Source organism: Odontesthes bonariensis, chromosome 2, assembly GCF_027942865.1.
Source record: "Odontesthes bonariensis isolate fOdoBon6 chromosome 2, fOdoBon6.hap1, whole genome shotgun sequence".
In the NCBI taxonomy this organism is placed as follows: Eukaryota; Metazoa; Chordata; class Actinopteri; order Atheriniformes; family Atherinopsidae; genus Odontesthes; species Odontesthes bonariensis.
This window is the reverse complement of record NC_134507.1, coordinates 25108799-25122226: the sequence shown is the minus strand read 5'-3', so window position 1 is coordinate 25122226 and position 13428 is coordinate 25108799. Positions and strand designations below refer to the sequence as shown.

The window sequence follows — 13428 nt, the reverse complement described above, 5'->3', positions numbered from 1 at the left end:
TATACACAATAAGCCTAAACGCCACCGTTTGGAATCCGCATTCTTCGCATTACTCCGGTCCCTGCAGGGTCTGCAGGAGTTGTCAGACGTCCTCATCCTGGATCAGAAGCTGGCTTCTGGGAGCTGTTGGAATAACCAATAAATAATCCATGCACAGCATATTGACAACTTGTCTATAAAGTAACAAAAGTCATATTGACAGCGTATATGTTCTTACTCTCTTTTACTCTTCTGTGGTGAGACTGTGAGTATTTCGGGTTGGCTTCAAGACGCGCCTGTAGCACAGCACACAGGTCCGTCACGCAGCTAAAAAAAAAAACAAGAGGAATGAATAAAATGACCAGTGCTTAAAAGTATCAGTGCCAGCCGTGGTAAAAGTCAGCGCCGCTCACCCTCGATAGTGCCCCCGTCTGCCTCTCTGAAGTTCGGACTGTTTGACACCGCCTCCTTCAAGCGACTCGTTACATCCATATTGTGAGGTGACAGTAGCCTGTAAAAACAACAGGCCTATGGTTAATAAAAAAAACTGCATTAACGTAACATCGGGTCCAACTCAACTAGATATTGGGAGAACATTCACTTATTCTTACCCTTGACCTGGATTATAATGCCACGGTGAGTTATGCAGGCGGCGAACTGCTTCCTATAAATTGAAAACACGAAATTCATTTTTTTAAATAAAGCAACTCACACTGGTTTTCACGTGATGGACACAATTAAGTTGAGTTTAGCCTAAAGCCACAGTCAATAACCTACTCTTACCGCGATTTTCGGATTCTGTATCCGCCTTCTCTTGGGGGTGCGCTCTTCAACTTCTCTGGAATGTAACTTCAGTCCGTTCTCGACGGCCATCTTACCTCCAACCTAGCGAATCTCTGGTCGATTCCCTCCAGAACCCTCTACACGACCGTATCCACAGTGCTGGCCACCATACGAGACATTCCGGTCATAGCATTCAACAGGACTTTCATTTTATCTGCCTGTAAGCAAGTGAGTAAGTAAGTTTAATATACAGCACATTTAAAATCAGCGAGAACTGTCCCAAGTGCTGTACAGTGTCAACAAGACTAAAATTAAACAATCAAATGGTCATGTGCAAGTAGAAAAAAACACACAAACCTGTAAACCCGCAGAGAGTTGCTGGGGAGTTGAAAGCTAGTCGTCTTCCAGCCATTGTATTGCACAAACCAGGGCAGTTTTCACAGTACGGGACTCTGTCTGCCTTTCTGTCTGTCTTTCTGCCGCCAGATCTGCTCCTTAAACTTTTTGTTTACACTGCACGACACAATGTTTCTCATACGTGATTGAACGAGAGCTTATGCAAGCCGTTAAGCTCCACCAATCATATGCGTACACGTCATTACACGGAATACTCGCGAGACAACCTCCCGTCCTTTTGCTATTTAATGTTGTCTGACCACAGCTGGCAATTTGCACTGTTTTGACACAAAAATGGACTCTGCAAGGACAAAGAAAAGACCTCGGCGATATTGTGACCATTGTGACACCGAATTAAGCCATACACAATAAAACACTGAGCGCACTACTGCACATTATGTATACAGGCCAGATTTCTATATTTTTATTTCTATTTTATTTAAGAAACCTTTTAGAATATTGCTGTTGCATGCTTATTTTATCTTTATCTTATCTTTATTATTATACATTTGGACATCCAGTGCGGGCAACAAAGAAAATAATTTCATTGTTCAGGGAAACACGTTTCTAACTGCACACATGACAATAAACCTTTGAAACCTTGAATCCTTGAATTTTGCCCACAAAAAGCGGTTACAAAAGAGGTGTTTGGGAGAAAAAAAAACAGATATGCATCACCTGTCACCAGCAGACAGCGTGCACCTCTTCTTTTTCAAGACAACACAGCAACAAACTTGGCTGGAGTTGGAGGTGATGGTCAGGAACGTGTAGAAACAGGCCTGCCCACCCCCCACCTCACCTCACCTCACCCCACCCCACTTGAAAATGACTGTGGCAGCTCCTGACCTGATCACTGGCATTTACATATTAAAGGCTCTCCTAAGTAGGGGAGGGGAGGGGGGCATGGGGGAGCAGTTGCCAGGTCAATTTGCGACAATTTGGGCCAAGTTTTCACTTTTACCACCGCAAATGCAGGGGCTCAACGTATGCGGACATGTAAGGGGCCACATACATCCGCAAATCCCTCTTTTCATGCAGTGTAAAGTGATAGTTCGGAGTAGATTCACCCTAGGGTCATTTGAACCGTGACATCCAGCCAAGTAGCCCACCCGAAGTTTTTTCGATCTTGGCTGAACATCAGCTGAGTTACTGAGTTATCCCGAATAGCTTAGTACAAGCGCTAACGGAACCTGGCAGTATCTCCAAAATTACCACACTAAAATCACATGCCATGACACCAAACTTCTACAGTAGTACAAATATGGTCTGTACTCACAAAACGATGCATTTGGAAGTTTGTACACAGTCCAGGAGTTTATTATTATCAACACAAGCCTGATAGCTTCTCTGCTGCTAAAGCTGCGTCGACGTCACTTCCTTGATCTGGGAGCTTCAAAGTAAGATGAGGGTTGATCTACTACTGTAGACAACAAAGCAAGGCTGCTCAATTTCTCCATTGATAAAATAAATTCACAACTCTACAACATAAAAATTCATAAAAAATAATGTAGAATATAGCATATACTTTGTTGTCTACAGTAGTAGCATTTCTAATAAGCAATCGTTTTACTAATACAGCTCTCTCGGTTATAGTCACAGTTTTAACCTCATTACCACAAGTTTCACTTCCTGAGGACCTGCACAAACTGGGACCATTATGCACTTCAAACGTCAGTCTGCAAAGCGTCAGTTGGGCCTACACCAACACCTTTCTCTTATCTTGTTTTTAATTACTGCAGAATCTCACTGCAGCTTAGTTCACTGTTAAAGAGATGTTTTTTTGTCATTTATCTATCATACACACAGAGATTCAACCCCTCCCACTCCCTGCTTGATCTTCCCCTTTTTCACCATTGGGTGGGGGCTGAAGTCCAGTTTAAGGAGTGATGTAATTGTGCCAATGTAAATGTACCACATATTAGAGATCGTGTGATTAGTCATGATGACTCAGAACCCTGACCAATGCCGCTAAACAGCTACCAGCCTGATAATTAAAGGGCAAATCTGCTAAAGCACTTGGAGTGCACCCATTGCAGGATTTGATGTTAACCTATTTTCCAGTCATGCAAAATTTAGATGTGTATAAGCCAGCAGCACAATGAAAATGAACAAGTTATTGTTTTCTGAGTTTATTCATACACAGAGTAAAATGCTTTCAAACTCTTCAAATCTAGGCTAAAAACCTACTTATTTAGGATTGCTTTTAATAGCCAGTAGTATGATGACACTTTTATCTTATTTTATCTTATTCGATTTTGTTGTATTTTATTGCTTTCACTGTTCTTTTATTGTTTTTATTTGTTTTTACTTATTTTTCTCTTTATTTATTACCTGCTGTAAAGCACTTTGGTACACCGTAATGATTGTCTGAAAAGGGCTGTATAAATAAAATACATTTACAATTACATTTACATTACTTTGTAAAACGTGAATGCAGTTTGAAGGGTTGCCGGCATGCTTTTGCACACAAACACCAACAGAATAAGAAGTTGGGCTGTTTCTGCCCTTTTTTGTTTCTATGACTAACGCTGCACAGGTTACCTGAAACAGGAACATGTCTGTTAGTAGTCATGCTGGAAAATATTCAGTGTGTGTGTGTGTGTGTGGCCTGCTTTCAGTTTTTAAGATCTTCACTTCTTGAGAAGTGACACCAAAATGATGTGTTCTGAAATGTGACTTGAATAATAATAATTGTGACTTCATGTTGAAACTCATCTTTAACGTCTGAGTAAAATATAAACAAATTGCTGACGTGTCTGACCAGTGTGCTCGTCTCCCCACTTTTTGTCATGTGAGTTCTCATGTTATTTAACTTTTGTGGCACGAGTTTAGCTCATTTGTTCTGCTGCTCGTGTTTCCAGTAAACAGACCAGAGTAAAAAATACACTTATGATTGGCTTGTGCCATAACAAAGGTGTTGTAGAGAAGCATATCTCTAAAGTACGAACACATAACTTTAAAGTTACTTTAAGAGTGTTTTTCCTGTATATCTAAGGAAGGCTTTAGGATACATGACAATAGTGCAAGAATTCAACTTTAAAAGTGTGATAATGAAGCTTTTTTTTAAATTATTTTCTTTACTATATTCTGTGTAAAAGCTGTGGCATGGAGGTGTAGACATAGGCAGGCATCCAGGAAGTCCGGACGGAGTTTGGCCTGCTCCTGTCTGCACACCTGTTTGTCCATCTGCCTCCATTACTGGCTGGCTTTTTAAGGATCGGCAGGAGTTCCAGTCTCTGCCAGATTGTCTCACAGTTACCTGTGTGTCTTCTCCTTGAGGTGTTCCCCTTGCTTTGTGGACCTCCAGTCTTCCCTGTAACCATCAGTGTGGAATTCTGCCTCAGAGTTACTCTTTTGCTGCCTGCCTGCTTGCCTGCCTGCCTGCCACTATCCCTGATCAGTCACACCACAGCCTTGGACTACCCCATCCCTCAGTTCACTCCTTCTGAATCTCACTGTAAGCCACTACCTTGTAAATTTTGATTCCCACTGAACCCCTGAATTGTACCGAGCCCTTAAAATGACATGGGAGAGTAAAATAAAACCCAAGGGTTTCTCGTGCCCACTAGAAAAGTCTTTCAGACAAAATATAGCCATGTCGGCTTGCAAGTAATGCCACGATATCTTTGTAGTGCAGTCCTAAACTGAAATAAAGGCGCACTAATTCATGAATTGCCATGTTTTCCTGTGCAGCCTGCAGTCTGACTAGACAGTTTCAAATGCGCGCGTGCCATAAAGTTTCTGGTCGCACGAGAAAGTTTCACGTTCCCACCAGAAAAGTTTCAGGTGTTCACGAGAAAGTTTCGAGTAGGCACGACTAAACCTCTCATGTGTCATTTTAAGGGCTCCGTGGAATTGCCTGTTGACTGAATGTTGGCATTCTGTTTCTTCCCAGTGAGCACCTGAACTGGACACAGACGCCAGCCACTAATAAACTGGTTTTTAATCTTCCCTCTCAGTCTTTGATCTGCATTTGGGTTCTTTTGTAAGTACGGCCCTTTTCGGATGTGACACAAACAGAGAAAAAAAATTAAAACTATCGTGTGCTGTTTGAGAGGTTTTACTTTCATTTTTGCTTTCTCTATAAAGCAACTGTGAGACGGTTATGAGCACAGGTCTTAGTTTAATGCCTTATGTTATCTCTGCTTTGTTTAAGCATGAGTTGAAAGAGGATCCTTCAAAACTACTCAGACGTAAATTTAGGAAAGCCATTAGCAAACAAAGCAGATTCATAGGAGCCTCTTTCATGTCGGACCATATGTGAGGAACTTTTTTGTATGAGAATTTTTACTCACTGTCACAAAAGAAAAACGTGTTACTCTTTGTTTCTTTATAGAGAAGCTGCATTATATTAAGCAGTGCAACATGGACCCTTTTCCACAAACTGTTCTGCCTCCTTTCTGTGTTTGCTTAATAACAGAAGTGGAGTCAGGGGAGCTGTTACCAGTGATCAGTGATAGAGACTTTAGATCATACACTCTGCCTCTTTCAGTATTCTCAATTGTTGTAAAGTGACCACTGTCAGGCAAAAAAAAAACAAAAAAAACATGTACTGCAGGCCAGGCATTCCTGGCATTTCCTTTTAGCCCATTTCCATTGTAGACAAACAGCCTCAACTCACATTCCCTGGTCAAAGATCAAGACTAACCTTTATCATTCTTTAACATTGCTTTATTACATTTCTTGCTGGCTCACAAAATTCAAAACCCCACAAAGATCGATTTACCTAAAGGCCCATCTGAGCCTGTTCAGATGGCAGATGGCATGGCCCTCTTTTGCAGCCCTATCTAGCACACTATTGCTCTTCTGTGAGACTTTATTGGAAACTTTGTGGTAAAGTTAATATAGGCTCAATAAGTTAAAATTTTCAAAGCCATCCTGCACCCTCCTATATTTGACAGAAATTAAACCAGGTGTAGACATGCTGGCCCTTATTTATCAAGCCATCGTAGAAAGCATCGTATATATGAGCGTAGAACTCGTCGTACGCAGAGGCTCAAGTGAGATTTACAGAACATGCGTACCACACCAATCCCATCGTAAGACCGAGCGGCTGTTGATAAATCCGGTGGCTGAAATCCATCGTAATGATCCTAACCACGCCTTCTACAAAAGGGGGTTGAGAGGCCGCACCTCTAGAATTTGCGACATGGATAGACGAAAGGCAGCAAAGAAACGCTGTCAACAGCGTTGACAGCTGGGACGGCTGTCAACAGCGTTGGTGATGTAAATCGCAGACCGGACGAGGTATGTATTTTCCCCTACTGTGATGGTCAATAAAATGTGATAAACTCCAGATTAAATTAAATCTAAAATTGAGCGATGTTTTACTTTTTCTCCAGTAAGATCAGGAAGAAGTGGTCCGATGTGAAAATGGCCAAAAAAGAAGGTCGCAGCTGTCCGACGCAGCATGTCACAAACAGGGGGGGGGGGAATCCAGGTTTGGATTTGAGTGCCTTGGAGGAGAGGGTGGCTGGCGTGATCGGAGCTACGTCCTCCTCAGGCGTGCCAGGCTAACTTGACACTGATGCGCCCATGCTAGAGCTCGAGAATGGTAAGAATGACTGCACACCCAAGACGTTTAAATAAAACAGTTGCTTTAATTTTCAACACAAATGAGTTGCCTAATCAAACTAATATTTTTCATTCACAGATGAATCCGAAGTGGCATCCGGGCAACCTGACCCGCGCGACGAATACGCGGCCCCGTCAACATCCGAAGCGTCTGCCTCTGCCTCTGCCCCCCGGTCTGCAGCGTCACACCGGCCAGCCGTGTTAACCACAGAGGTCCTAGAAAGACAAACAGAGATCGTGAAGTGGATGATGGCTTTAACACACACCATGCAATCTATCGACAGTAGCCTACATTGAAAGACATAGCCTAAATGAAACACTGAAGTCACAGAATAAATGCTGAAAGAAATCGTTGTTCTCCTTTCTTTTTTCCTTGAATAACAGAATGCTTACCAAAAGTCAGAATCGCTGAATAAGTTCCTCTCTCCTCCTGAGTGCTCTTGGCTGTGCAGGCTGGTGGTAGGGATCTCTGGGTACGGGGTCCTCTGGATGTACATCTGGAAATGGCACTCCATTTTTTTGGGCAATGTTATGGAGATCCCCGCATGCAATAATAATATTGCATACCTTTTCGGGCGGATAGGGTTCCCCCCGCAGCCGAGAGACAGATCCAGCTTTAGGAGCCCTATAGGCCTACACCTCTCCACAGTGGCACGCGTGCGCGAATGCGCAGTGTTAAAGCGCCTCTCCTGTTCGGTGTGAGGGTGCGCGGTTGAATAATGAGCCATCACTCTTCCAATTACGGAGTTGTACTTGTTTAATTTATTTAATTTGCGTTTTTGTTTATATTTATGTTGAAGTCAAATAAAACATGGGCCTTCTTTAAAGTGATAAGTCTGTAATTTTAACCTAGAGATTTGTTGCGACTCCTGAGCACGCACTAGTGACGCTGCTGTGTTGCAGTCACCGCAAGTCAAAATGGAAAAGTGCGTACACGGCCTCAGACCTGTCGTGGCGATTTCATCTTTCCTGCGTTCACGATGGATTTGATAAATGCCAACCTTTGCGCAGAAAAGAACGTACACACGACCTACGCACGTTTTGCGTCTTACGCAAGTTTGATAAATGAGGGCCGCTGTATTTATGAAGACTACCCAGTGACAGAAAGGCCTGATGAGGCTTTGAAGTTGCCAGGGGAGTCAAATAAATGAAATGCTATTTTCATAACCAGGCAGCCAACAGAGACCATGCATCTGATCTGAAGTTATCTGAAATTGGAAGCCACATCTGCAGAGCTGATTAATTGACCTTTAAACACCTTTCCTCTGAAAAACCACAGCCTTTGTCTGTGTTGTCTGCAGAAAACATGTGCTTGGCAACCAAAAGAGGGAGTCACTTACAGTAAATCAAGCTTTTCAAAAGAAATGGTTTGAATCTGTTGTTGGGTGGGGACAAGAAGTGGTTTGTGGCCCCTAAATAGAAGATCAGATAACATACATATATTTAACAAATCTTCATTGCTTTGTGGTGGGAATTTTGGTGGTTAGGCTTTAATCAAACAGTATGATATGGGAGACAAGCATACCATACACCAGATAAAATAATTTGATCATCTTGTCTGAATGCTGTCATTCTGAGCAATTACATTAAAAAACCACAGATATGCTGGTTTATCAGTGGACACATGGAAACTCTACAAAGTTAACTGGCCACAACCTTGTAGCTGTTGAGTTCATTCAAAGCAGCTGATTATTCTCTGTTATTACTGATTTATGATACTATACTCAGATTACAGTCTGTAAACTGTGACCTCTTGTAACATTTTCCACTCGTCTTATCCTTTTTGCATCATAAAGGCCTCTGCAGCTCTCTTTTTTTTAAGTGACACGGAAGAGTTTCTATGAAATGCATGGTCACCTCTCAGCCATAAGTTTACATGTTTGGCCTGGGCCTGCAGGCTTTTGTCTGGGTTCTGGATTCTAAAGGAAAGTGTGAGTTGCATGATCTTATCTTTGAAGGAGTGGCAGCCTCTTCAACATGTACCATGCCTCTGGCTGTGTGGCCAACTGTAACTTGTTTCATTCTGAGAAAAGTTTCATATACATTTCATATTTCTTATGATACATACCTTCTAAACTGTCAGAGCTTTGTGTCATTTTAATATTTCAGCTTCCGAGTTTTTCCAGTTATGTGGAATTCTGTACCACCTGGTTGACTGATTTTTAACTTGTAAGCTAATTAAACTTTGATAAAGATGGACACTCATTTAATTCAAACACCTCAAGATACATAATAAGGACAGGCTGGACAGATATTATTACAGTAACATTGTCACAAGCATCGTTCTTGTCAATTATTATTATTTATTTATTTTCACTGCAAGTAGTTGTTGAGTCTTGGAAACAGTAAACAGACCAGAGTTAAAATACACTTATGATTGGCTTGTGTTGTACAGAAGCAGATCTCTAAAGTATGAACACAGAACTTCAAAGTTACTTTACGAGTGTTTTTCCTGTGTATTTTCCTGCTTCCTGCTTCTGAAGAGTGCAGACGTGTCTCTGCTTCCTCCTGCTGCTTATTGCTTTATTCGCTTTTAAATCGTTCTACTTCTTTCCACAAGTCTTGGATATAATTTTATTATTTTATTCTTTTTCTTTTAATTGTATATTTGTAAATGGTATTAGCCCTCCTGTTTACAAAGAGAATCGAACAGAACAATGTTGGCATCAGAACAGATAAATGCAGCTGTCTGGCAGCTGCATTTATCTAAAATCATTAATAAGAATGTCAACAATTCTTGAACTCTGTTTGCTATGGTTGAAAAACTCACAAATCCTCCTAAACAGTCAAACCCAGACCTCCTCTCCGCTGAGAAATGCAACGAATTTGCCAACTTTTTTAGCCAAAAAGAGAGACTTTACCACATCCTTTAAAGACAGTTTTACCTCAAGATCACACACACTGCCTCATTCAGTATGCTCTATTCTTGTAAACTGCTTTTTATCTCCACTCCTGACCACTGTCATGTTCACACCAGAATTTAAAATGTCCACATTTGCATAAGCAGTATGTAAACTGACAACTGATTGTTGTTGAGATGCTTAAACTTTGGCACAGAAGTCATTAGAAATGCCTTTAACAAGCAAATTTATTGCAAATACAGTATCCTGGTTTTATAGTGTTTGCAATTCTCTCATCAGGTAGTAACTTCCTCTTCGAGTATGAATAAAGCTTCACACTCAAAATTTTGAAAACCTCGAAATCAAAAGTTTGAAATGACAATTCACGAGTTTCTGTGGAAAGGTTAATGTTTGCTTTAGTTTACTCACAGTCTTATTTGACTTTTGTCAATTTAAACTCGGTCCTGTTGTTAATTCTCTGTAAAAGTGGGTTGGATATAAAAATGTTTTATATGAATGCGTATGAGAGGATTTATTGCAGCACATGAGTATTTTGTGAAAATAGCTGCGGTTAAAATAGGTGATTCTCATTTTTTATTCTGAAAAATATCTGAGACTGTCTAACTTAGAAGACTTCTAAGACTCTTAGAACGCCATCGCTTGTTTGTCTTTAGGGGAATCCCTTACACTGTTACTGTGAGAGATGGCTCTCTGCCAGACACATGAGGTCACATCTGGGCAACTCAGGAGCTGATAGACAAACAAACTTGCTGAGTAGAAGCCCGAGCATTTCCAGGAAATCTCAAGACCTATTTACTGTTCAAGAGTGTGAGATACATTAGATTACATAACACTCAGAGCTTTTAAATGCTTTTTAAGCTAATTGCTGTCACATAAATAGAATCGAACATAAAGTACAGTATTTGCCTCAAATGTGTAGTAGAGTTGTACAATACAGTTTCCAAAATAGCAGATTTACTGAGTAAATAATGAAAAGAAGATGTAAGCAATGGCAGCAACATGTTTCTAAAACCTTGGGTGTGATCTTTCAGTCCACAGGTGTGGATTACTAACAAAGTCCCGATGAAGTTGAAATGGGGATAAGGATTGTTGTTCTAAGAGTCTAAATTTAAGGATAATAGACTAGCAGTGACAGAAGGGACTTAAGGAATTTATTTTCTGACAAAATGGGCAAGAATACTGATGGCCCAGAGCAAGATAGATAAAAGTGATGTGGGAAAGTGGGAGTGAGAGAAAAGAGTAGCAGGGAAAACACGCACAGAAAGGAATCCAGGTTCATCTGAGGGCACGTTATCATCTGAGTCTAAGGCCTTGTCCACACGTATGGAGGTAGATTTGTTTCTTTATTATTCAATCAAAAAAAAGGTTGCTTCAATCAAAAAATATATTTTCAATCAAAAAAACCCGTTTCAATCAAAGAAAAAAAGTGTTTGAATGCAAAAATATATTTGAGACTCAAAAAAATGCATTTGAACACTATTTTTTTTTGCTTGAAAATGTTTTTTTTGATAGAAGTGAAGGTTTTTTTGTTTGAAGCAACTTTTTTGATTGAAGTATTGTTGTTTTGTGTTTGGGCCATATTATGGGTAGGACATTTGTGTCTTTATAATTCAATCAAAAAAGAAGTTGCTTCAAACAAACAAAAAATATTTTCAATAAAAAAATCACTTCAATCAAAAAATAAACCTTTTCAATCATAGAAAAAATGTTTTTGAATGCAAAAAAATATTTGAGACTCGAAAAATTGCACTTGAACACTTTTTTTTTGATTGAAAATGTTTTCTTTGATTGAAGTAATCTTTTTTGTGTTTGGACCATGTTATGGGTAGGACATTTGTGTCTTAATTATTCAATCCCAAAAAAGTTGCTTCAATCAAAAAAAAAACATTTTCAATCAAAAAAAAATATTTTCAATCAAAGAAAAAACTGTTTAAATGCAAAAAAAAAAAAATCATTTGAAGTGTTTTTTTTTTTTGATTGAACTTTCTTTTTTTTTGAATGAAGTGAAAAAAGTTTTGAAGTCGTTTTTTTTTTTAAATCATTTTGACACAAACGTACCGCAGTGGGCGGGTGCTTCCCCATTGGTCAGACATGTTTGAGTGACAAGTGTCTACACCAACGACGTCTTTCTGACAAGCAAGTCATGGTCGCCACTCGCCAGCGAGCCAGGAAGCAGTGGTCAGGCAGTGGTGGAGTTGTTGGTAAGTAGATAAAACCGTATTAAAATGATTGGTGTCACGTTATTAGCCTACTCTGTTTGATATTTCGATTAAACATACAGCTTGCTAACTTAGCTCACGTTGACTAATTTGTGTGATTGTGTTAGATATCTGACGCCTCATATTGTCAGGCAGGCTAGCAGGGTGCGCTAACGGCTAATTGAATTGTTTATTTCACTTAAGTAACGTTACAGAGGCTTGCTATGTGCTAGTGCTATATTGTGTTATAATACGTAACGTCATTAGTGGTCAAACAACAGTCCACAGGCCAACTGTTGCCCACAGCGCTGCCTGTTTAGCAGCAACAGGTCATGCAGAGCCTGAGTCTATCTTCTCACACAGCCCACAGGATTACACGACGCTGAAGTTGGCATCCGATTCGCCAGCCTCCGATTCGCGCATTAAAGGGGTGGGCATAAAGGGCCATTTCACTGCTTTTTTGCATTTTGATCGACCAAAACAAGGTCCTATATGGAAACTACAAAAGTTACACTGCTCAAATCTGGATGGAATTATTCTAAAGAGGCTATAGATTCATTAAAATCTTGTTTGGGATTTGTGAAACCTTTTTCTGATTTGTAAAAATACAGAACAGGGCCATTTCACTTCTTTTTTGTTATTCTGATCACCCTGAACTGGGTCCTGTATGGAAACTACATTACTTAGACAGCTCAAATCTTGATATAATTATTCTAAAGAGGCTATAGATTCATTAAAACCTTGTTTGGGATTTGTGAAACCTTTTTCTGATTTGTGAAAATACAGAACAGGGCCATTTCACTGCTTTTTTTGCATTTTGATCGACCAAAACAAGGTCCTGTATGGAAACTACAAAAGTTACACTGATCAAATCTGGATGGAATTATTCTAAAGAGGTTGTAGATTCATTAAAATCTTGTTTGGGATTTGTGAAACCTTTTTCTGATTTGTGAAAATACAGAACAGGGCCATTTCACTGCTTTTTTGGTATTCTGATCACCCTGAACTGGGTCCTGTATGGAAACTACATTACTTAGACAGCTCAAATCTGGATGGAATTATTCTAAAGAGGCTATAGATTCATTAAAACCTTGTTTGGGATTTGTGAAACCTTTTTCTGATTTGTGAAAATACAGAACAGGGCCATTTCACTGCTTTTTTGGTATTCTGATCACCCTGAACTGGGTCCTGTATGGAAACTACATTACTTAGACAGCTCAAATCTGGATAGAATTATTCTAAAGAGGGTACAGAGTCTTTAAAACACATTTTATTATTTGTGAAAACTTTATTTGGTCATTGAAAATTCAAAAAGTTCCTCTGAGCTTTCTTTCTTCTTTTCATTTGGACCATCCAAAACCAGAACCTGTATGAAAAATAATTAAATATGGGTTTAATCATTGATCACATGATATAAATGATATCAAACACACTTTAGAATTTGTGAAACCTTTCTTTGTCCCAAAATTCACTGGAGTCCTCGCCTCTCCATGTTCATTTTAATTTCCATGAGGATCTCCTGTCTTTCACTACATAGGAAAAAGAAAAAGTTCATGCATTTTACGTCACTAACTACTTACAAGAGTCTTCTTTACTTGTTGACTTTATTATCATGTTCTTTTATCTAGAAACAATGA

General features: G+C 39.8%; 1 long non-coding RNA gene across 1 annotated transcript; it reads right to left on the bottom strand.

The window, feature by feature from the left end:
• Positions 1 to 403: 403 nt before the first annotated feature.
• LOC142400404 (uncharacterized) lies at positions 404 to 940 on the bottom strand. The gene is made up of 3 exons (XR_012772929.1): positions 763 to 940; positions 591 to 643; positions 404 to 490 (listed from the first exon to the last, which is right to left on the bottom strand). It is a non-coding gene; the product is annotated as an uncharacterized LOC142400404 (long non-coding RNA).
• Between the last annotated feature and the right edge of the window lie 12488 nt (positions 941 to 13428).